We start from the raw sequence: 26464 nt of genomic DNA, 5'->3' as shown, positions 1-26464 counted from the left end.
GTACAAGTCGAATAAACAGTCTACTATATATAAATATAAATATAAATATATATATATATATATATATATATATATATATATATATATATATGTAAATATATATATATATATATATATATATATATATATATATATATATATATGTAAATATATATACACATATATATATATATATATATATATATATATATATATATATATATATATATATGTAAATATATATACAGACACAGGTTATATTACACAAATGAATGAAATGTTGGGCAGAATGTACAGTAATGATATAAAGATACACAGATAAAAATAGTGCAGATGTAATGAGGAGTAAAAGATATACTATGTAATATGTACATGTAACAGAGGTTATATACAGTGTTTTGTTTTGTGTTTGTTTTGTAGTGATTTAGCGGTGTAGTGTAGAGTTCAGTAGTGTGATGGTGGATGGAAAAAAGCTGTCCCTGAACCTGCTGGTTCTGGTGCGCAAGTTCCTGTATCTCGTTCGTGATGAAAGGAGGTTAAACAGATTATGACTGGGATGTGAAGAGTCCTTGATAATATTGTGAGCTCTGCGCAGACATCTGCTGTGGTGAAGGTGCTCAATGGCAGGTAGTTGGGTGCCAGTGATGCGTTGGGCGGTTTTGACCACCCTTTGCAGGGCTTTTCGTTCACTCACAGTAGAGCCTCCATACCATACAGTGATGGAGTTGGTCAGGATGCTCTCAATGATGCAGCGGTAGAAGCTCGTTAAAATCCCCGGGGACAGATGAGATTTCTTGAGACTTCTCAAGAAGTACAGGCGCTGTTGTGCTTTTTTTACCAGAGCTGAAGTGTTCTGCTGCCATGTCAAATCCTCAGAGATGTGAACTCCCAGGAACTTAAAGCTGGAGACTCGTTCTACCTCAGTTCCATTGATGCTGACAGGTAGATGTCTCCTGCTGTTGGATTTCCGAAAGTCCATAATGAGCTCTTTGGTCTTTGTAGCGTTGAGAGTCAGGTTGTTGTTGGCACACCACGCTGCTAGATTACGGATCTCTTCCCTGTAGGCCGATTCGTTGTTTTTGTCGATCTGGCCGACCACGGTGGTGTCATCTGCATACTTTATGAAGATGTTGGAGTTATACAGAGGAGCACAATCGTGGGTGAACAGGGAGTAGAGCAGTGGGCTCAGAACACAACCCTGCGGGATGCCAGTGTTCAGAATGAGGGTAGAGGATACCTGGTTACCCAACCTGAATGATTGAGGTCTGTTGGTGAGAAAGTCCAGAATCCATCTGCAAGTGGAGGTGCAGATACCCAGTTCACTGAGCTTAGTGATCAGTACAGTGGGGAGGACTGTATTGAATGCAGAGCTAAAGTCAATGAACAGCATTCTGATGTATGTGTTGCTTTTATCCAGGTGGGTGAGGGCTGAATGAAGAGCTGTGGAAACGGCATCCTCTGTTGACCTGTTCGGGCGATAGGCAAACTGGTGTGGGTCCAGTGTAGGTGGTAGGCCCGCAGTGAGGTGATTCAGGATCAGTTTCTCAAAGCACTTCATAGCGATAGGGGTGAGTGCAACTGGGCGAAAGTCATTCAGGCATTCAGCAGCTGAGTGCTTAGGCACTGGTACAATGGTAGTGGTCTTTAGGCATGTAGGTACTGTGGCTTGGGCCAATGACAAGTTGAAAATGTCAGTAAAAACCTGTGCCAGTTGTCCAGCGCATGCTCTGAGAACACGTTCCGGTATGCCATCCGGGCCAGCTGCCTTTCGTGCATCCACTCTGCTAAACACTGAATAGACGTCCGTTGTCATGAGTGAAAGTGGGCTGTAAGCAGAAGAGTCCGTGGTTGGTGTAAAGTGTCCTGTGCATTGGTCACAACGAGCAAAAAAGTGATTGAGCTCGTCCGGTTGGAAGGCACTGCTGGTTGGTTGAGCTGTGCGTTTGTAGTCTGTGATGGACTGGATGCCTTTCCACATGTGTCTGGGGTCAGAGTTGTGGAAGTGTTTTTCTATGTGGAGTTTGAATGTGAGTTTTGCTTTCCTGATGCCTCTTTTCAGGTTGGCCCTGGCTCTGTTGTAGTCCTCTGCACTGCCAGATTTAAAGGCAGCATCTCTAGCTTTCAACAGGAGACGGACAGTAATACCATTAATGGTATCAGACAGAAAATATCATTAATATAAGGCAACAAATTCCAAGGAGAAATCCACAAAAAAATAACAATCAAAACATTTGCATATTAACTGGGGCTTTCTTAGTTTTTTCCATCAGGTTTGTTAGCTTTGTTCACCCAGTAAGCATTGCATTCTTTGCTAGTTAAAAACATATATAAACATGGTCATTATTAGCGCAGCCCCCTTAGTCAATACAATAAACAAAGTTAGCATCTGAGATTGCTAGAGAATGCCATGGTCTTTGTTAGCTTAGATCACACAGTTAGTATTATTGTCTTTCTTAGTACAGATACTTTGATTATAGCCATAGCTTTTTTTGTTAGATTTGTTATTCTCCACCATAGACTTTGCTATTTTAGCTTAGTCAGTTAGCATCATAGTCTTCATCCTTTGAGATCACTCAGTAAGCATCTCAGCCTAGGCTCAGCTCGCTTGATCTTTGCAGCTCTGCTTGCCTGTTAATATGTTTGTCAGCTCTTTTTGCAGAAATATAGTAGCCTTTGTTAGCTCAGCTCTCTCAGCCAGTGCTATAGAAAATTCATTATATATATATATATATATATATATATATATATATATATATATATATATATATATATATATATATATAAGCTTACTGACTTGGAATATATATATATATTAGTTATTCAAGTAGAATATGAATATCCTTCTACACCTTAAGTCACTTAGTTAAATCCCTGGCATTCGTTATCTGAGCTCAGTTCATTAACACTGTAGCATTCATTAGCTCAGTTTGCTCAGCTGGCTTTGTTAGCTAAGGTCACTCAGTTAACATCTGTTAAATTGACTCGCTCCAATTAATCCTTGGCTTTGACTAGCTTGGTTATCTTAGTTCATTTGTGTGTTTGTGCGCCTTTGTGTGAGATCAACCCACATCTTATTCAGGGGCTAAATTGTTAGGCTAAATTGCTAGGCTCGGGATTCAGCTCAAGCTTATTTACAACTGTACGCGAGAAAAAAGAATGAATTAAACATTAAAACATTACAGTCTTCGCTTCATTTAATTACATATTCAACATAAAAGTTACGTTTTTAAATGTACTGACGCGTAACGGTGCGTTAGCAGCACAGCTACCATCTGCTGCATCAAATCCCAACATGCTGTATGTCTTAGACATTCAGCACCGCAGTGGTAAAATGCCAAGCTGGTACATTTCCACAACACGTTTTTTTTTTTTTTTTTTTCGAAAGCAGCGCTGCATATTTTGTGGATTTATCATCTCACGAGAAGCATGAGTGCGTGATTTCTTGGGCTAGGCCTTAGCGAACAAGAGGTGAATATCATCTCACCCCTTGTCTCCGTCTCTAGCAGAGAGGTGACGTCTATCTATCGGCAGGTGAGATGTAAAGGTAAGGAGGGTTGCAGCCAATCAGAGGGAGGGAAATTGGCCTATCTAGTGAATATGTGCTTGTGTGACACTGAGGTGCCATATTTCCTTCTCATCTCACCTATTTCAATGCTAAAATCTGGTGATATCATGAAGGTAGGTGTTTGACTGGCGTTTAAAAAAATGAAGGAGGAGGATACAGACTGAGGTATACAGACACTGAATCAGGGTAAAGCCACATGGAAGCTGTGACACAGGGATTCTCTGGATTTCCCCTGGCTTTGGGTACAGTGACACACTTGCGGAAGTGTGTGTCAGCAGTACAGGAGTGATCAGTGGCCATTTGTGAGGGATGGAGAGAGTCCAGGGAGTGAACAATAAATCTCTGTGATCTACAGCTGGCTGGAAAGTCTGATCTATCTGCCGGGGCCGCAAGTTTGGAGGACAATAAATCAGTGGGATTGGCTGCGTAGAAAATCTGAACGCGACAGAATTCCATGCACAGGCCCGTGCTGTGATTTGTGATTCAGCAGTGCTGCAGTTATGGGTGATCCAGAAGCTATATAGAAGTACGTCCAATTTAGTCATGTAGCGGATAATGGCACTTCAGATGAATTCTGGTTTTGCGCATGTGGACATGACACTTTGATGGGTTGGAAAGCTCCAGAAAAGAGATAAATAAGAAGCAAAACATGAATCATAGCATCAGCTGGAACATGAACTGTTGAAATATTAGAAATTGTAAAAAGATAATTTAAATGGATAAATATGAATAAATAATATGAAATGGTGCAGTTTTCTGTAAATGTCGCTTGTATGGAAGAAGTCTCCAGTATCAGCAACTTGCACCAGTTTTCTGAGAACTTTAGAGTGGTGAAAGAAAAACTAGCTGGTGTTTTGAGTTCCTGTAATGTACCTGATAACTCATTTTGGGGAAGTTCCACAACATTACATGTAACTGTAAGCTGTTAAAAATGTACAATGTGTTAATGTGATTAATAAAAGAATGCACATCTTGGCTGCGGTATAAGAGGAATAAAACATGTAGCGGACATGCATTTATAGGAAAGGAATCAACTCCCCCAACCCCTATTGATTATTTTTCAATAACTGCACAACATGGAGTGTTTTATTTCTTTTATTTCCCACTGAATGACTTTACTACTCTAAGCAGCAACTCGTAACTCAATATCCACGTTTTCCTGGTGGGGTTTTATCGGTTTAAGGTCACAAGGCGGTCAGACAACAGTTGTACACAATGTGTGTATGTAAGTGTCTGTGTTTGTTTTTGTGTGTTACAGTGTTTTACAGATCCCAGCATGGTTGATGGCCGCTAGCCTCCCTGCCTGATTTCAGATCGATGCTGTAAGATCGGTGTTACAGAGCTGAAGGCAGGGACAGAAGGAGGCAAGCACGTAGCTGGCTCCCTCCGAGGGACAAGTGTCTAGGGTTCGACCTTGCTGGCATACGCACTTCAGGCGGAAACGCAGCAATTGCATGCTATCTGATGGAACTGTTCCAAACAGCTTTGCTCTTTGCACTGACTAAAAAGGTTTGGAGATGGTGTGCAGGTTTGCAGTGGGCCAAAGGCTGCTGGAAGGTCAGATATTTAGCAAACCCCGGAGGCCTGAAAAGGCCATGGCAGCTGTGGCCAGGAATATTTATGCTTCCTATGAGCATTTTTTTGGATTAAAGTCTATAAAAACTGCATTTAGTCATTCAGATTTCCGGGTAATAGCCGAGTCATTACACTCCCGGGTGTGTGACAGTACACGATTAACCTTGCATGAAGAGTGAGAGGTGAGGTGAATTCATTTTCTCTCTCACAGGGTGGCTAAATGAAAACATTTTTATGGAAATTAGCAAAATTTTGGTTTAAAAAAAGATCCTCACACAATAGGAAAGCTATCATTCCTAACACCTAACTGAAGTTGACAGGATATTATAACTGAACTCATGCTATAGGTTACTAGTTTGTGACTATTGTGGCCAATTCTGTGTACAGTCTACCAGCTCATTAAGATAAACCTTTGTTCAAATATGTTCCTGGGCATATACATACCCAAGGTTCTAATCTCAAAAACCATACACAAAAGTGAAACTGCAATGCTAATCTTTGCCTCAGAAAACAGCTAACTGTAGTGCACACACATGGTATTCAGACTTTATTCACTCCATAATCCCTCTTTGCAATGTGTCTTAGGGTAGAAATGGTTCTACACATCAGAGACATACTATCCTGTCAGTGCTTACCCCTTTCCATCTTCTTCTGTTTTTTGAATATACTGTCCATTAGCGCAAATAACGATTATTTGCTATAGAACCACATCTTGTCAGTAGAAACAGCATTGAGCATTTTAAAATGTGGTCTAAAAAGCTGCAAACCTGGCATCCTTGTCATTAACCATCCTCCTACCCTAAGCGTGTAGGGGTATTCATGTTAATGGGCCTCTATTAGTGCTTGTTACGGGTCCCATTTTGACCACTAGGCGCATTAATACTTCTATGGCACTGCTGGGAACTGGAGCAGCAAGATAATTAATTAGTATTTCAACACAATTTTAAACTTATAGAGATGGGAATAAGAAAGATTAATATTTGTTAAATGGCTCTGCATGACCCGTTCCAATGGACGAGCCAGTGCTACCTTGTGTTTCTGAGCTTCTCCTCACCATAAACATTGGTTTAGTGTCAGTTATCTGTACCATGACCTTGGGATGTGTATTACACCGTCACGGTGGCATTCGAGCGTAAAGTTTTTCAGATTGTGCCAGATATAATATGTCTGTCCTAATTAAGATGGCCACCTGAGATCCGCCGGGCTGATTCGGAGCAGCTGAAAGGCAATATAATGGCTTTTGACTCCTGCAGGTGAGGCTGACCCCGGTTCTCTCCTGTCCTAATTTTTGTTTTTTTTCCCTCTTCCGTCTCGGTTTTAGCCTGTGTTCATTGTTCCCTGTGCTGATACACTCATTGACTGCCCTCAATCGGGTTGTCATGGGAACAGGTGTGGTCACATGACCCAAAGTCAGCGCTGCAAAGTTGGTCTGGTGTGGAAGGTTGGTGAGGAAGGGAGGAGGTTTCAGACCAGTCCTTTAGAGGCACTCAGTCCTCTGACATGTTACCTTGGAAACAGGCCGGGGGAAGACAGACAGAGAGAGAGAGAGATAGATAGAGAGAGAGAGAGAGAGAGAGAGAGAGAGAGAGAGACAGAGAGACAGAGAGACAGAGAGCGAGACAGAGAATGAGAGAGAGAGAAAAAACAGTGGCAAAAAATGATTGGAGACGCCATATGTGTCCTGCACTTTATTTATATCTTTTTCCTCCCACAAAGACAGGTCTATGATACTGTAATTTTTCATTTTTCTTTTCCTTGTGGGTTTTTCCCCCCACTTTGAAAGATGTTGCTGATGTTTCTAAACCTGAATGTAATTAAAGTGAGCCGGATGGAGAGCGTACCGCTAACAGGCCCAAGAGTGTCAGATGGAGTTTTTTTGGAAAGTGGAGTCAAGCTCGGAGGGGTTACATCTCCCCAGAGAACAGCTGAAGTAATTATTTAACATCAAACAGCCAGGTTAGGAGGTTAATAAGAGGGGATGTAACCACACTCCCTGGAGGCCTGGGAGGAACTAATATTTACTGTTGATATGGATGGAGCTGCGAACGGCCCTGACAGCCTCTCAATATCACTGGCAGCCTGCTAGATAGATGAAGGCGGGGATGGAGCAGGCCGGGGGATCTTTAACATGCACATATGGCTACCAGTCACATCGCAGCATTAAAGAATTTAATGCAAGAGCATAGACCTCCCTGCATGACATAAAATAATTACACTACACTACAATATCACTGATACACAAATACTCAGTTTAGACACTTTACGTATTTCACAACCCCAAATAAGATTGAAACTAATCAAAATTTGAATTAAAAAGGAAAATTAAATTTCTATTTGGAAACCATGGATGCCACAACCTCCAGACTTATTTGAATATTATTGTTTTGTATGTATATTTTTTCCCCACATAATTCTTCCTGTTATCCTTTTTTTCCACAGGATTTCTTCAAAATAATTCACATTCATATTTTTTTTGTATTTCAAATGATTTATTCTTCACATAAAAGATTAGTAATAAACTTTTCATGATTTCTCTAAAAATATCATTTTTCCTTATGATTCTTTTCCCAAATTAATATTTTTATCCCCCCAAAGATTCATGTGATACAAGAACTTTATACTTTTTCATGAATTTTTTACATGATTTTTTTCTAAATGATTCTTTTTTCCCGTTTTCTAAATGATTCATCATTTGCATTAGTTTTTGAATTGAAATGACTCATTTTTTACACTATTTTTGACACCTAGGTGATTCTACATTTCACATCAGCACATTTTTTTTCTTTTCAGATTATCATTTCTGCATGAGGAATTAATTTTTATGTGATTCTTACCGTATGATTCATTTACTTTCACAAGTTATTTTCACATGTAAAAGACATTTTTTAATAGATGCTTTTTTCCAGCATGAATAATACTATTTTCTATGTGCTCAGATAATATTCTCTTTATAGTGTGGACAAAACTTATGAACGCATGTGAAATATGTGTTTTTATTTTCTGTAACAGGATTGTGCACTTCTCTATTTATATCAGGTGAGAACTGAGATCAAGGGAACCATTACTTTTTCTTTCTTTTTTTTTTTTTTTCTTTTTTAGAACAAGCGTGATATTGCTGATGCAATTCCAGTGCCATATTGAGTGGTCTGTTTCCTTTGAAGTACCACTGGGTGCAAAAGTTTGCACCTGGATAATATGACACTATTATTAGAGCTTATTTACACATGTACTGAATTCTAAGCTGTTAAAAAAAAAACCTACTGTTGATCTATTTTGCAACAAATACAACGGTTCTGATACACAAGGAGAAAAAAAACTGGCAATATTTTTATATTATATTTTACCCTGACCCTTTCAGCCTGGAGATGTGATTTGAAGCAGGCAGTGTGTAACATCGGGCAGAGTTTCAAACTGAAATGTCAGGGAGAATGTGTGAGGGGTCTAGAAAGGGCAGGATTTTATAGCTGAGAGGATCCCAAGTTGTTCCCAGGGTATTAAAGAGGTTACAGGCAGTTATAAAAGCAAAGGCTGAGCTTATCTGTTATTATAAAATGTATTTATATCACATTCAGACTGATTTAATTCCGCTCTTGAATTATTCCAAAATTTTATTTTAAAAGGATTCAAGTTTTTGTCAGTAGATATTATATTACACTATATGGGCAAAGGTTTGTATACACTTGACTGTAAAATTGGTATGTGTGAACATCCCATTCCGATTTTGGAGTGTGATGTGGAGATTTGGTCTCATTCAGCCACAAAAGTGTTAATAAAATCAGGTATAGAGTTGGATGAGTTGAGGAGTCCTGGGATGCAGTCAGAGTTCCATTCCTTCCGAAGGTAATCAATAGAGTTGAGTTTAGAACTCTATAACAGACCACGCAAAATCTTCCACTCCAACCCATGTAAAACATATCTTCATGGAGATGGCTTTGTCATGGTGAAACAGGGTTGGGTCTCCAATCATATTCCAAAATTGTGTACCTTTGTTTTTTTGGCCACAAGCCACATGTGGCTAGTCATCTAGTCAGGTGTCCAAATACATGTCCCTCATTGTAATCATTCATTGTTTAATTTTAGATTTGTCTGAACAAACTGACCCAAATCATGTCTGTTTTTTTTTTTTATGAGTAATACTGTGTTCACGTTATTTTGAAGCAGTAAGTGGATGTCCAGTCCCTGAAGTGATATGACATTTAAGAAAATGTTATATGCAGTGAATTAATTAAACAGACAAAATGAAGTTTGTTGCACTTTTCTCATCTTTCTTGCTAATGAATAACCGCAAAATGACACCACAGTTGAACTATAAAGAATACTACTGAAAAAAAAGGGTGTCTGTTCCCCAAAATGACAAAAAAAAGCTGCAGCTCCTTTGCTATCAGCCAGCACTTAAGGGTCCTCTGCTATGCAGATGATGGGCGCTCATTATGTGCACAGATTAAAGAGCTCGTAAACAGCGATCCTCTGCCTGCCATCAGCTCATCGAAATCCTCTCCTGTAGCCGAGCCGAGAGACCCGAGGAATGCGTGCGAGAGACGCCAAAGCATCAGCATTAAAGATCAGACATGACACCAACCCCAAACCCCCTCCCTTTATTTCATCTGCATTCGAGTGCTCGCTAACGGGTGACCCACTTATTTTAATTGCTTATCCACAATCAACAAGAGATTGAAAAAAAAAATTGCACAGCTTTGTTCTGAAACCATCTCCACTTAAAAGCAGGGGCAGCTGAGCGTTAACCATAAGAGCGCTATAAAGAGGCTTTCCCACTTAAAAAGCATAAAAGAAAATGCATTAGGAACATTCAAGTCGGGAAAGTTTGTTTAAAGTGGAAAGAAGCTGCTGGGTTATCACACAATAACCTTTGCATTCAGTGCGGAAACAACAGACCTTCAGTTCCACCATAGAAGTGGCTCTTTGTCTGCTCGCTTTGAACAATTTCAGCCTCTTCAGTTAAAAAAAAGATCTGAGGACACAAACTCTTGCAGCAACGTCATTTTGATCGCTTGTTATAAGTCATTCTTGCATCATGTCTCATTGGGGCTTCTCAAGGATCTGAATCTCAGACCCTCAGCGCAGTCTCTCGAGTGCAGTGTGAAAATTTTTCTGTATCGATTTGGATGTGGCTTAGATATATTTATGTTTGTACTTGGACTTGTCTAAGTGTTGGGCATTGGTCCTACTGAATATGTTTTTAGGTTTGAAAGAGAGGTTGCAGAAATAATCTGTTTAGTTTTTTTTCTTTTGCAAGCACATAGTTTAACATCAAGTAATTCCTGTTGCTCAGAACCAACAGCCAGTGGGTGGGGATATGGATGCTTTTGTCTGAAGCGATTTACCATTGAGGATTACAACAAGCAATTTATCATAAGATGGCAATAAACATGAGAAGCGCCCATTATGCAAGGTTTCAGACATCGTTCAAAATAATAAAAGCCCGGACAAGAAGAAGTCAGGGATAATAAGAGGCATTTGGATGCTCACTATAAAGATACATTTTTAGGTCTTTCTTGAAGATTGTATCCCTAGTATCTTTCCAGATTACACAAGTGTCATTTCCTAGAGTCCTTCCCTAGTGTCATTTCCTAGTGTCCTTCCCTAGTGTCATTTCCTAGTGTCCTTCCCTTGCATTTCCTAGTGTTCTACTCTGTTGTCTTTCCCTAGGGTCTTATTCTGGGGTCTTTCACTAGTATTTTTCCCGAGTATCCAAGTGTCTTTCCCTTGTATCTTTCCCTAGTGTTTTTCTCTTGTCCTTCCTTAGATCTTGTGTCTTTCCCTAGTATATTTAAAAGAACCAAAGTGTCTTTCCCTTTTGTCTTTCCTGAGTATCATCCCCTAGTGTCTTTACTGAATATCATATCCTTGTGTCTTTCCTAAGGATTATCCCCTAGTGTCTTTCCTGAGGACCATTCACATGTTTGATTTGGCACATGTTTTTACACTGGATGCCCTTCCTAACGAAACCCTCCCCATTTATCCGGGCTTGGGACCGGCACTAAGGCTTGTGCAACCCTAATGGCTGGGGTTGGTTCCCTGACCGGGGATCGAACCCGGGCCGCAGCGGTGAGAGCGCCGCATCACCGTAATATCTATACCTAATGGAGGTAATTCCACCAGTAGGTGAAAGAAAATGTCCTGGTTGGAATAATGAGGCAGCATGTAGTAGTTCTAAAATCCCCAGATGGTGGATGTTTGGTGGGACTTGGCAAGACCCTCCACTAATCCACCTACAATTTATTTTGCTCTTAATCTCGATTCAGTTTCACTTCTTGACTTGGCATCAAACCCCTTAAGATTTGGCCTTGACTTGATCTTAACTAATCCTAGTTTTAAACTTGTGCATGCTGTTTATGATTACAGCCCTAATCCTATCCTTTATCAGCACCTCAGTTTTAGAGTATTCGAGCACATCTGACTGCACATATGGGGTCTATGACTAGTGTTTTTGACTTAACACAAAAACAATTTCAATGCACAAACAACACAAAAAAAAGATTCTATTACTTAATTCAATTTATCTCAATTTATAAAATGAACTTATATGGATGAGCTAAGGGCTGAAATTGAGAGCACTCAGCATGATTACGCTAAGCGAGATCGGATAGCGACGCACAACCCTTCTGAAAATACTTCTGAAAAAAGCGATTGTTCGTGCACGATTCAGTCTGTCACACTACATGGGTTTCATTTAAAGTTTATTTTGCTTTAAAGGACAACAAAAATAACCGTGGGAAGAATTCCTTTGGGTACATGTAGGAGTAGAATGATACAAAATAAAGAGTCTTGTTTACTTCTGTACTTCATGCAAAGTGAATCATTAAGAGAAAATAAAGAACAGTCTTTTCCCATAGTCCTGTACCACTGTCTGTATTACCTTCAGTGAATTTGAAAGTTGACAAATCCCTCCAACCCTATGACATTTCCATTCTTTTCACAGTTATTCTCATTCAAATATATATATATATTTATATTGTGCTTTTTAAATAATGTTTCTACAACTCAAATTTATTTAGTTAACATGATTCTTGGGAACAGTCCAAACTCTGTCCAATCCAATTTACATAATGCAATATGATGGGATGACTTTTCACTTAATGCTGATGATTTTTTTATAAAACTAATTGGAAATAGTGAATGTTTTATGAAACTTTTGGTCAGTTGGTTAAAGAAGACAGATGAAAAAGGATGAAAACATTTAAACCTGTAATTAATGTGTCCAAAAGTTTATTTACTTGTGCTGCATCATTTATTTATAGTCGTATTTAATAAAAAACGTGAATGTTTACTTAATGTTAGGTAGCTTCTGCGAAATTATCTTTACAGAAGAATTTGGCGCCAACCTTCTTCGATGCTTACTGGATGTTTTAAAAAGTAAAAGAAAGTTGAAAGTCATTCCACATCCAGTCCCAATTTACTTTTATAATAACCTCCACTCTTCTGAGAAGATGTTTTATAAGATAATTGGAGAGTGCCTGTGGAGATTACGCATTAGTAAGCTCATTATTAAAACCAGGTACTGATATAAGTGAAGTGAGGAGGCCTGAGGTGCAGTCAGTGATTCCAATTCATCCCAAAATGTTCAGTAGGGTTGAGGTCCAAGCTCTATAGCAGGCCACAACAATCCATGTAAATCATATGTTCATAGAGCTGGCATTGTGTATTATTGTGCTGGAACAGGTTTGGGTCTCCGGGTTCGAGGGAAAAGAACATTTAATGCTAGCACCTCTCAAAACATCATATACAATACTGTGTTTCCAGCTTTGTGCTAAGATTCAGGGTAAGAACCACATATGGCTGCAAAACTCAGGTGCCCCAGAGATATTCTCAAAATTTTCTCTGCATATGATGATTTGCAAAGGCTTTAAACACTGTGCCCTGCTGTTGTAGTGCGAGGTGGTAGCTAAGTGGTAAAGGCGTTGTATTTTGGCTCTGAAGGTGATGAGTTCAAATCCCAAACACACTAAGCTGCCACTCCTGGGCCCCTGAGCAAGGCCCTTAATGAATAATATTAATGTAAGTCGCTCTGGAAAAGGGCAAATGTTGTAGGAAGATAATTAATACTGGGGTCATATGATGGAGCAGCATTGTCTAGTTTCCATGTCAATTGTCACATGTCAATTCCATATCAATATGATAAAGTTGAGAAAATTAAAGAAAATAATGTTTTTTCAAAAATCTTTTTACAATAATAGTATTCATGTATACTTTTCATGTTAGTTTCTGTTTTTACGTTACGTTCCTGTCTTTCCTTTTTTCAAAATCAATAAGACAAAAAAAACTTGCGTTAAAAAAAAAAAAAAAGAATGTCCTGGTTGGAATAATGAGGCAGCATGTAGTAGTTCTAAAATCCCCAGATGGTGGATGTTTGGTGGGACTTGGCAAAGCATACACTTATCTATCTGTTGCTATTGAAATTTAAAAGAAGAGCTTTGCCGTTACCTTAACCATCACATCCTGACCAATCAGAATGTAGAATCTGACAAGGTTTTGGTGCAATTGTCTTTATTAACACAATGAAATTTACAAAAGTTTCAACCCTTTTTTTGTTTCTATGCCATGTGTTTATCAGTTAGCTCGTCATTTCTTTTGAGAACTGCCCAAATTATTCACCATTAACAGTCAAAACGACCGTTAGCGTCTTACGCTCGAGCGCCTCCCAATCATTATTACACCGCATGGATGGATGAACACTCCATCGTGGTTCAGTGGTTCCTGGACCAAAAAAGTAAAAAAAAAAAAAAAATTCGTCTGAACCACAATTTGAGGGATGAGTTGATTCTTGGGTTGCCTGATGAATAATCATTGAGTGAATTGACACACCCGGTGTGCGCGTATTTGTGCGTTTTATGAATAGGTGCCGAAACCCCCGAGGGCTGGTCAAATGACTCTGCTGTTCTCTGACATTTAAGCAGCTGTTGTGACACTGTGAAATATTTTACGGCCTCGCTGGCATTTCTCATCGCTTGTGCCTCTTTTTGCTGCCATCCAGATGGTTGGAAGAAGCCGGATATCGTATTCAGGGAAAGTGCTAGGAAATGGCTGAGCTGGAATCAATAACAATAATAAGAAGATGAGGTATAACACTTTCAAATGAAATTGCACAGGGATTTTATAGAGAAGTTTTTTTTTCTGGAACGATGCAGAATGCCTGGAAATGGGTGTGAAATGCATCGCGTTCGGATTTGTGCTATTTTCTATTTCTCGGTTGTCTTTGGTGAATTGGAAGGCAGCGAGCTCAGACCGAATCACCGCACCCTGGCAGCCGAGCGAGAAAAATGAAGATGCATCAGTTGACATTTTCACTGTTGCTTGCTACCAGCGGACGGCGCTGACAGACAACCCGCTAACGTTCTTCTATTGACCTCAAAATCGTTGAATCCTTTTCAAATGGAGTGTGATGACAGATTGCTGCACTGTGCAAACACAAGGAGCGCAAAGCAGCTTGACATATTTGTATTTTCCTCCTTACTTGCTTGTCACTGCTTTATACAATATCAGAAGCGTGTAATCTTAAAACACCTGTCTGCTCATCATTTTATTGGATTTCTTTTCTTAGAGAGAAGTTGTGTTTTTTTTTTTTTTTTTTTTTATTGAAACGTTCTTTTGTGGCTGTAATGGCGTCCTGTCATGACACGTAATTCCGAATACCATGCAAAGAAAAAAAAGAGAGAGACGAATCACACAGCCTTGTTGGGGGAATTAATTGCAGCACAGAAACTTGAAAAAAAAAAATAGAGCCAGAAAGAAGAAAAGAAAGCGTAAGAAAGGGAAAGAGTGAGAGATAGGAAGTGAGGCTGTGGCTATAGAACCATTGTCTGGCTCCTCGTATATACAGCAAGCTCCACACTTTTCTCCAGTCTTTAAAGCTCAGCCTATTTCTACAACATATTGTCCCATTCATTTGCGCTGACGTGAAGACAATGGCCGAGGGAACGTCGGCTTTCTCTCTGCACTTTGCGAAAAACGGACAATTTCCCATCAGCCGCGTTCATTTTCTGCTGTCGAAGAAGCCCAACCAGAACTAGCACTGCGTGAGCTCGGTTCAAACTGTGCAGCAAACGCTGGCAAAGTGATAATTTGAAGTGTGTGTGCTTGTGTGTGTGTGTGTGTGTGTGTGTGTGTGTGTGTGTGTGTGTGTGACTGTACACACTGGCTTTGAAATGTGTAAATGTATGGGATCCCTGGAACACACTTTACATGGCAAAACACTGACAATACATTTTGTATAATACATAATATTTCTTTTCTCTTTCACATCGATCTAAACTAGAAATAATGTTAGAAAGCACTCACTCGAACCAGACTCACTTCCAGATGTGTTACAATAGGGCCAAGTTGCTTAATACGGATTATGAGCCTCTGTTAAATACATGAAAAAACAATATTCATACGTACATTTAATGCAATGGAATGTCGCTATAAGTCATATACCTAAGAAGTGGAAGAAAAGACTTATTCCATAAATGTCATCATACATACAGAAAATTACAACAAATTACAACAAATGACATTATATAATTTAACAGCAATTTACAGAACTGAACAAACTATACTGTATATACGTATGTATGTGGCAGCAGGCACGTGGATGAGCACAAATGATGAGTGGAGGGAGTGTACGCTACAATGGTATTACAACAATTTTGTCTTATAACGGGAAAAAAAAAACGTTACTGGAACTCCCTCCCTTCCCCCCTACCTCTCTCTCTCTCTCTCTCTCTCTCTCTCTCTATATATATATATATATATATATATATATATATATATATATATATATATATATATATATATATATATATAAATATATATATATACAGTGAGGAAAATAAGTATTTGAACACCCTGCTATTTTGCAAGTTCTCCCACTTAGAAATCATGGAGGGGTCTGAAATTGTCATCGTAGGTGCATGTCCACTGTGAGAGACATAATCTAAAAAAAAAAATCCAGAAATCACAATATATAATTTTTAAACTATTTATTTGTATGATACAGCTGCAAATAAGTATTTGAACACCTGTCTATCAGCTAGAATTCTGACCCTCAAAGACCTGTTAGTCTGCCTTTAAAATGTCCACCTCCACTACATTTATTATCCTAAATTAGATGCACCTGTTTGAGGTCGTTAGCTGCATAAAGACACCTGTCCACCACATACAATCAGTAAGAATCCAACTACCAACATGGCCAAGACCAAAGAGCTGTCCAAAGACACTAGAGACAAAATTGTACACCTCCACAAGGCTGGAAAGGGCTACGGGGAAATTGCCAAGCAGCTTGGTGAAAAAAGGTCCACTGTTGGAGCAATCATTAGAAAATGGAAGAAGCTAAACATGGCTGTCAATCTCCCTCGGACTGGGGCTCCATGCAAGATCTTACCTCGTGGGGTCTCAATGATCCTAAGAAAGGTGAGAAATCAGCCCAGAACTACACAGGAGGAGCTGGTCAATGACCTGAAAAGAGCTGGGACCACCGTTTCCAAGGTTACTGTTGGTAATACACTAAGACGTCATGGTTTGAAATCATGCATGGCACAGAAGGTTCCCCTGCTTAAACCAGCACATGTCCAGGCACGTCTTAAGTTTGCCAATGACCATTTGGATGATCCAGAGGAGTCATGGGAGAAAGTCATGTGGTCAGATGAGACCAAAATAAAACTTTTGGGTCAAAATTCCACTAAACGTGTTTGGAGGAAAAAGAATGATGAGTACCATCCCAAGAACACCATCCCTACTGTGAAGCATGAGGGTGGTAGCATCATGCTTTGGGGGTGTTTTTATGCATATGGGACAGGGCGACTGCACTGTATTAAGGAGAGGATGACCGGGGCCATGTATTGCGAGATTTTGGGGAACAACCTCCTTCCCTCAGTTAGAGCATTGAAGATAGGTCGAGGCTGGGTCTTCCAACAAGACAATGACCCGAAGCACACAGCCAGGATAACCAAGGAGTGGCTCTGTAAGAAGCATATCAAGGTTCTGGCGTGGCCTAGCCAGTCTCCAGACCTAAACCCAATAGAGAATCTTTGGAGGGAGCTCAAACTCCGTGTTTCTCAGCGACAGGCCAGAAACCTGACTGATCTGGAGAAGATCTGTGTGGAGGAGTGGGCCAAAATCCCTCCTGCAGTGTGTGCGAACCTGGTGAAAAACTACAGGAAACGTTTGACCTCTGTATTTGCAAACAAAGGCTACTGTACCAAATATTAACATTGACTTTCTCAGGTGTTCAAATACTTATTTGCAGCTGTATCATACAAATAAATAGTTAAAAAAAATCATACATTGTGATTTCTGGATTTTTTTTTTAGATTATGTCTCTTACAGTGGACATGCACCTACGATGACAATTTCAGACCCCTCCATGATTTCTAAGTGGGAGAACTTGCAAAATAGCAGGGTGTTTAAATACTTATTTTCCTCACTGTATATATGTAGAGAGAGATAATAAACAACATGGCACAATGGTCATATTTCTACACTTGTAGAAATGGTGTGTGTGTGTGTGTGTGTGTGTGTGTGTGTGTGTGTGTGTGTGTGTGTGTGTGTGTGAAAAGTGTAGAAATATGACCATTGTGTCATGTTGTCTATTATGTGAGTCTATATAAACTCACAGATATCATAATACACTGACATAAGAATATTGACATGTGTGCTTCCTGCCCAAGGCACACAAGTGTATAGGAAGATTTCCAATGAGGCAGCATAAAATTTCCCTTTCACTTAAACTAGGAGACTTTTTTCAGCAAGACAATGCCCCTTTGCGCAAAACCAGCCACATGAAGTTGTGCTTTACATAGTTTGGAGTGAAAGATCTTTAGTGGTTTGCTTGAACATTTTTGTGATGACCTGGAATGCTGATTGCACCCCAGGTCTCCTTTCCCTACATCAGTACCTGATGTTACTAACACCCTCATGGCTAAATGAACACACTCCACTCCACACTCCAAGCACAAGCACACTCCAATATCTAGTGGAACATCTTCCCAGAAGAGAGGTTATTATAACAGTGGAGTAAATGTGGAATGCGATATTCAAAAAAGCACATACCAAATCTTATATGCAGGTATCCTCTAACTTTTATCTGTGGGGTGTAAGTTTTTAGCCTCTTCAGTGTAATCCTTGAACGTCCAGGTCACAGATTTTGCTTGCGTTTTGTCAACATCATGAGTTTGATATAAAATCTTAGCTGTGCTTTGAATAAAGCCATTAGAGATATTTAAACTTCCTTCGCTTAAGCCTCTAGCATATACATGCGCTTTTTGCTACATTGGATGCAAGATACCCAGCTAATAATGATTTTCATGAAAGTCAGACATCTGTAAACAGCTATTCAGAGCTAATGGATCACGTCTAATGTGGCACAGCAGTGAACAGTGATTCAAAGCGAAGGCAGTGTTAAGAAAGCAAACTCTTATTCTACGGAAAAACACAGTGATTTATGCTTACACTACCAAGCACTGTATAAACTCCACACAACGGGGTGCCACAATAGAGAGGAAGGGGGTGTTTCAGGGAGTGGGGGAGTGGGGTGGGGTTGGGTCTCTCAACACGTCATCCAGAACACAGCAACATCTGCTTTTATGCATACCTTCGAGATGTCTCAGCCTAGGGAAAGAGAAAAAAGAATGAGTCAACAGAGGTAGCAAGCTGCTGGTGCAACATTTTCTGTAAATCAACAGGGAATGTTAAAAAATTAATACTCTGCACAAGCTACAGCAGATTTTTTCTTAGTTTTTTACTTTCTGCTGTGGAGCTCAACAAATGTGGCTTTGTTAACTAAAAAGGGAAGAAGAAGAAGAAAAAAGAAACACGCATTGCTTTAGTGCTACATAATTAAACTGCTTTATATTCCAATGAAAGAAAGAGACACTTAGTTGTCCTATAAATAAATAATTAAATATTAAAAAGTCTTGAAACAAATACCACTCTTCCCTGCTTTTTAAAAAAATTGTATATTGCAAGCCTTGCAATGAAATATTTATACCCAAAATTAATCTTGGAATGCGGTTGCAATGAAAAAAGCAGGTACCCTGATGCCGAGGTTCATTTACATCCCGGTTTGTTGAAAAATATGAAAATACATGCGGTCAGAAAGCCAGGACTCGCTGGCTGCCTCAAGCTTCCTGCCATTCGCTCAGCAACGAGATACGGATCCGTTCAGCAACCCTCGAAAGCTTAAATGGTCAATAATTTATATGTTGATATATTCCAGTTCTAATAATGCCACATAAAGGCCTGGGAAATGGTTGAATCATGTTACCCTTCAATAATTGTGTTGCAGAATTTAATATCATTCTGTAACCTTGTATTGCTTTTTTTTTTGTTTCGCCATGTAATGTAACACTATCTAGATCTTTAGTCTTCATATCTATCCTGATAACCATTTCAAACTTTCATCAGACATTTCTGTTACAGAAGGAATGTAGAACCATAGTGAATACAAGTGCTGTTTTGCATCTAAAATGGGAAGAAAAAAATCTGAAACCTCCATTCCATCCACAAAGTTGGCAAGGCAAATCGATTATAAACAAATGAAGCCATTGTGGCAGTGGTTAAGGTCGAGGGTGAGTGGTTAAAAGATTGCAAATTTTAATCCCATGACTGCCATAGAGCCAAAGATGGGTGTTGGTGCTGGTGCATTGTATGTTAACCTAATGGTAGGCTAGAGCACTAAACAAGTAGGTAAGCTAAAAAAAAAAAAAAAACCTGCATCCTGCATGTGATAGGAAAATAATCAGTGATTAGGACCAGTGATCAAGTGGCACTGAAGAATAATTCAATTCAATTCATTTTTATTTGTATAGCGCTTTTAACAATGAACATTGTCTCAAAGCAGCTTTACACAGATAATGTGGTGATTAAAAGTGAATATGTTCTTTATAAGTGTAAGTTTGTCCCTGATGAGCGAGCCAGTGGCGACTGTGGCAAGGAAAAACTCCCCGAGATGGCATAAGGAAGAAACCTTGAGAGGAACCAGACTCAAGAGCAGGGGTCTCCAATCTTTTCCAGAAAGGGCCGGTGTGGGTGCAGGTTTTTATTCCAACCAAGCGAGTCCACACCAAATTCTACCTGTTCAAATCTAATGATCGTCATTGTAAATGACTATCAGGTGTGACCATTGATTGGTTGGAATGAAAACCTGCACCCACACTGGCCCTTTCTGGAAAAGATTGGAGACCCCTGCTCAAGAGGGAAGCCATCCTCATCCGGGTTGCACCGAATGTCAATTTATAGCAGATATACGATGTTGCAGGTTACAGTGATGCTGATCAGAACCAAAAAGTAGTCCTGAGTCAATGTAGCAGATTGTTGACATTAACTACAGTTCAATCCATCTTCAAAACCGTCCGTTCTTACTCTGGAAATAACTATTCTGAAAGAAATTAGTTCCTGTTCTCACATATAACCAGAGGTGGGAAGTAACAAAGTACAAATTCTTCATTACTGTACTTAAGTAGATGAATTTGGAACCAGTACTTTACTTCACTATTTATTTACACGTTTTTACTTTCACTTATTACATTTTTACACAAATATCTGTACTTTCTACTACTTCCATTTTCATGACAGGCTCGCTACTTTAGTTTTAATCTATTTGGTAAAATGTCAAAATTCTTTGTCTTCTCACTGCATGCCGTTTTCACCCCATCAACCTATTTACTGTCATTACAAAGCTTTTTCAGTTCACTGGTGTATCATTTCCTGGTTATCACACACACAGATTTAGGCTAGTTTACGAAGCAAAAAACTTTGTAAACTAAATTACATCTGCAGGCAGAAGGCAACAAGAAGTCTGGGGTTAACGTGGATGAGACAGAGCAGGTCAGTGATGCAAACATGACTGAGAACAGAGACATTCCTGATCACCTGATCATCATCATCTTTTCTCTGCTTGTGTTCTATATGGTGGATGTTCAGCCTGGATACATTTATTAGGTAACAAAATGTTGTATTTGTTTTGTATTAATATATTAATTAAGGCTGTCAAAATGCAAATTCATTTGAACAGCACTGGTTTTATTAACGCACGATTAATGCAGCACACATTTCTGTTTGACCATTTTTATAGCGAAATTAAAACACGCGTTTATTCACGACGTCCTGTCTTTACTCACGTATAATAAATAAATAAACCGAAAAATAACTTTTAATCAATATACATTTGTTTTACTGATGCGCCAAGTCTCAAATCAGCACCATAATCCGCCATGACGCACACAATTAACCCTCTGGGGTCGACAAACGCGGCAATACGTTTTGTGGCATTTTTTCCTCATAACGCCGAAACTTACTTCAATTACTCTGTATTTTTTGATCATACAGGTAAGAGCAATACATCATTTAAAATCTGTAAAGGGTCTGCTCTTATTCCTACACACTCATAATAACAACAAAACGCTGTGCTTTTGTAAAATAAAGCGAACATATAGGGGGCGCTCTTTGCCATCTCTCTTCACAGACACACTAATAAAACAACCTGAATCTTAGTAAATATTTGCCTCAGAGGTATAATAAATATATATGTATAGAAAGCTCGAAAAGTCTATAAACCAATTCACATCGAATACAAATATTCTCTAATTATGTAATCCGTATGAAAGTTATAAGATGTACAGTTTCTCATTAACCGTCCATGTCAGAGCCCAAACTTCTTTACTTTAACTTGAGTAAAAAAGTATAGACGGTACTTTTACCAGAGTATTTCAAAACTTGAGTATCTGTACTGCTACTTAAGTGAAGGAAGTGTGTACTTTTGCCACCTCTGCTTATAACAATGCATAATACTACAGAAGCGATATACTTCTTCTTCTTTCGGCTGCTCCCATTAGGGTTTGCCACAGCGGATCATCCGTCTCCATACCACCCTGTCCTCTATATCTGCCTCTTTCACACCAACTACCTGCATGTCTTCCCTCACCACATCCATGAACCTCCTCCTTGGCCTTCCTCTTTTCCTCCTACCTGGTGGCTCCATCTTCAGCATTTTTCTACCAATATAATTCATGTCCCTTCTCTGCACATGTCCAAACCATCTCAATCTCGCCTCCCTCACCTTGTCACCAAAACATCCTACATGTGCTGTCCCTCTAATAAACTCATTTCTAATCTTGTCCATCCTCGTCACTCCCAACGAAAACCTCAACATCTTTAGCTCTGCTACCTCCAGCTCCACCTCCTGTCTTTTACTCAATGCCACTGTCTCTAATCCATACAACATCGCAGGTCTCACCACAGTCCTATAAACTTTCCCTTTCATTCTTGCAGATACTCTTCTATCACAAATCACTCCTGTCACTCTTCTCCACCCACTCCACCCTGCCTGCACTCTTTTCTTCACTTCCCTAACACACTCTCCATTACTTTGCACTGTTGACCCCAGGTACCTGAACTCCTCCACCTTCTCCACCTCTTCTCCCTGCAACCGCATCACTCCACTGCCCTCCCTCTCATTCACACACATGTACTCTGTCTTACTCCTACTGACTTTCATTCCCCTTCTCTCCAGCGCATATCTCCACCTCTCCAGGCTCTTCTCAACCTGCTCTCTACTCTCACCACAAATCACAATATCATCTGCAAACATCATAGTCCAGGGAGACTCCTGTCTGACCTGGTCCGTCAACCTGTCCATCACCACTGCAAACAGGAAAGGGCTCAGGGCCGATCCTTGATGCAGTCCAACCTTCACCCTAAACCAGTCTGTCGTACCTACTGCACACTTTACTGCCGTCACACTGTCCTCATACATGTCCTGCACCACCCTCACATACTTCTCTGACACACCTGACTTCCTCATACAATACCACAACTCCTCTCTCGGCACCCTGTCGTACGCTTTCTCTAAATCCACAAATACACAATGCAGCTCCTTCTGTCCTTCTCTATACTTCTCCATCAACATCCTCAAAGCAAATAAGGCATCTGTGGTGCTCTTCCTCGGCATGAAACCATACTGTTGCTCACAGATGGTCACCTCTTCTCTCAGCCTGGCTTCCACTACTCTTTCCCATAACTTCATGGTGTGACTGATCAACTTAATTCCCCTGTAGTTACTGCAGGTCTGCACATCTCCCCTATGCTTAAAGATCGGTACCAGCACACTCCTTCTCCATTCCTCAGGCATCCTCTCCCCTTCCAGAATCCTGTTAAACAATCTGGTTAAAAACTCCACTGCCATCTCTCCTAAACATCTCCACGCTTCTACCGGTATGTCATCTGGTCCAACCGACTTTCCATTCTTCATCCTCTTAATCGCTGCTCTCACTTCCTCCTTACTAATCCTATCTACATCCTGCTTCACCAACTCCACATCCTCCAACCTTCTCTCTCTCCGATTTTCCTCATTCATCAGCTGCTCAAAATACTCCCTCCATCTTCTCAACACACTCTCCTCACTAGTCAACACATTTTCCTCTCCATCCTTTATTGCTCTAACTTGCAGTACATCCTTCCCAGCTCGGTCCCTCTGCTTGGCCAATCGGTATAAATCCTTTTCTCCTTCCTTAGTGTCCAACCTCTTATACAGTTCCTCATATGCCTTTTCCTTGGCTTTCGCCACATCCCTTTTAACCTGCTGCCGCATCTCCTTGTACTCCTGCCTACTTTTTTCATCACTCTGTCGATCCCACTTCTGTTTTGCCAACCTCTTTCCCCTAATGCTCTCCTGCACTTCCTCATTCCACCACCACGTCTCCTTGTCTTGCTTTCTATTTCCAGATGTCACACCAAGTACTTTTCTAGCTGCCTCCCTCATCACTCCCGCAGTAGTTGCCCAATCATCCGGCACCTCTTCACCATCACCAAGCCCCTGTCTGACCTCTTGCCTGAACCTCACACTACACTCTTCCTCCTTCAGTTTCCACCATCTTATTCTTCTTTCAAACCTTACTTTCCTCCTCTTCTTCTTCGCCTCCAAAACCATCCTACAGACCACCATCCGATGCTGTCTAGCTACACTGACCCCCGCCAACACCTTACAGTCTCCAATCTCCTTCAGGTTGCATCTCCTACACAGAAGATAATCCACCTGTGTGCACCTTCCTCCACTCTTATACGTCACCCTATGATCCTCCTTCTTCCTAAAATACGTGTTCACCACTGCCATTTCCATCCTTTTAGCAAAATCTACCACCATCTGCCCTTCCACATTCCTCTCCTTAAAACCATACCTACCCATCACCTCCTCATCACCTCTGTTCCATTCACCTACATGCCCATTAAAGTCTGCCCCAATCACCAATCGTTCTTTCCTAGGTACACCATCTACCACTTCATCTAATTCACTCCAGAATCTTTCCTTCTCCTCCATCTCACAGCCAACTTGTGGAGCATAGGCACTGATGACATTTATCATCATCCCTTCAACTTCCACCTTCACGATCATCACCCTATCAGAAACTCTCTTCACCTCCACTACACTCTTACTGTACTCTTCCTTCAGAATCACCCCTACACCATTTCTCTTCCCATCCACACCATGATAAAACAGTTTAAACCCACCTCTAATGTTCCTGGCCTTACATCCTTGCCACTTGGTCTCCTGAACACACAACACATCTACCTTTCTCCTCTCCATCATATCAGCTATCTCTCTCCCTTTACCCGTCATAGTACCAACATTTAAAGTACCAACCCGAACCTCTACTCTCCTACACTGCTCCTTTTCCTGCCGTCTCTGTAGACGCCTTCCTCCTTTCCTTCTCCTTCTTCGGCCAACAGTAGCCCAATTTCCACCGGTACCCTGTCGGCTAACGATACCTGTGGCGGTCGTTGTTAACCCGGGCCTCGACCGATCCGGTATAAAATTCTCATTTGTGATCCGCATATTTGATTTGGCACATGTTTTACGCTGGATGCCCTTCCTAACGCAACCCTCCCCATTTACCCGGGCTTGGGACCGGCACTAAGAGTACACTGGCTTGTGCCCCCCTAATGGCTGGGTTACTACAGAAGCGATATACACCAGCCGCTTTTTAGTTTTTTTCAAATGCAATTAAAAAAATGCTTAGTGTTACCTAGAAATCACAACCTTGATACTGAAAATGTTCCACTTGAGAACCATGTTGCCTGAATACATCCTCTCTAGCAGAAGCATCGATATTAACCTCATAATATGACCCCGGTTTTCTGTGCTTTTTTATGTTCATTTCTGTTTTCCTTGGGATTTGTGTGTTATTGTGCAAATTCTACAGGAATGAAAACCCGAAAGATGGTTCATAAAAAGGGGTAACAACTGTTTAGAACTGTTTTGACCAATCTTTTCTCACAATGTCCAGCTTTTCTTAAAAAGTCTGTTTTGTGAATGTGCTTGTAAGTATATCTGCAATCGAATCATTTTCTTCTCCTCTGTCAGCCAGTGTGGAATGAAAAAACAGCTATTAAATCCACATGAATACATTTGGAATAAGTTTGCTGCAGATGGGTTTTTCCAGCTCCGACTGGTGCGCTGTCTGACCATTTAATTAAAGCACATGAAAAATGCCAACATGATTGGACACTCGCTAGATGGCCCCCAGTGACTCCACCTCGCAATCTGAATGGTTAAAGCAACAGCCTTCAAGCAACATGGTGTCAGGGAGAACCACCAGCCACGCCTCCCTCCAAGGCTCTCACTCAGCCTCTCCCTGCTCCTAACCACCTACAACTGTCCTACTCCTACTAATCACCTACACCTGTTCCCCATTTACCTGTCCCCTTTATAAGGTCCATATTCCCCTTCACTCACGGTCCAATCTACCAGTTACGTCCATAGCCCACCCGGACTTCCTACCTCTCTTGTTCCCTGTGCTTCCATGCTTCTGGCTATGCTTCTAAGGGAGCACTCAGTTAAGTGTACCATCTGCTCCAGTCACCTCTCTCGTGTGTTTGAACGTTTAAGCGAAATAAAGACATTCTGGGTTACTCTGGTTACTGACGCTCGGTCTATCCGTGACACGTGGATTGTGCGCTACACGGCGCCCACAGTGCTGACTGTTAATGCTTAAGGCAGATTTGACCCCAACAACACCTACTGTGATGGCTGAAATCTGATCGTATAGAAACTCCAACGTAAACAGACACTAATAGCAGCAGTGTGAGAGAAACACTATGAAGAGAATGGATTACTAGGATTCATTTCATATATATTCATGTATAAAAATATATTAAAATGGAAGTCAGTGATTCGGATGAATTTAGGCCAGCATCGAAGGCCTTGCTGGCCCTGGCAGCCCACCACTAAATAAAACGGAATTGAACTGTAAATGTCAGAAAGAATTACTCATAAAGTAAGAGCTTTGCCTATAAACATCTGCTAGGTTGTGGAGTTACCATAAAAAAAATCATTTGCCCATTTGTTAATGAATG

General features: G+C 40.4%; 1 long non-coding RNA gene across 1 annotated transcript in view; it reads left to right on the top strand.

The window, feature by feature from the left end:
* The window catches only part of LOC310741112, a 318731-nt gene extending 294344 nt beyond the window's left edge, over window positions 1–24387 (top strand). Inside the window, exon 3 of the long non-coding RNA XR_014537837.1 lies at window positions 24374–24387. This is a non-coding gene — a long non-coding RNA (uncharacterized lncRNA). The remainder of the gene's footprint in view (window positions 1–24373) is intronic.
* The last annotated feature ends 2077 nt before the right edge of the window (window positions 24388–26464 follow it).

The sequence above is a fragment of the Silurus aristotelis genome (genome assembly GCF_946808225.1).
Source record: "Silurus aristotelis genome assembly, chromosome: 18".
Lineage (NCBI taxonomy): Eukaryota > Metazoa > Chordata > Actinopteri > Siluriformes > Siluridae > Silurus > Silurus aristotelis.
The sequence above is the reverse complement of the archived record's forward strand: the minus strand, read 5'-3'. Positions and strand labels throughout refer to the sequence as shown.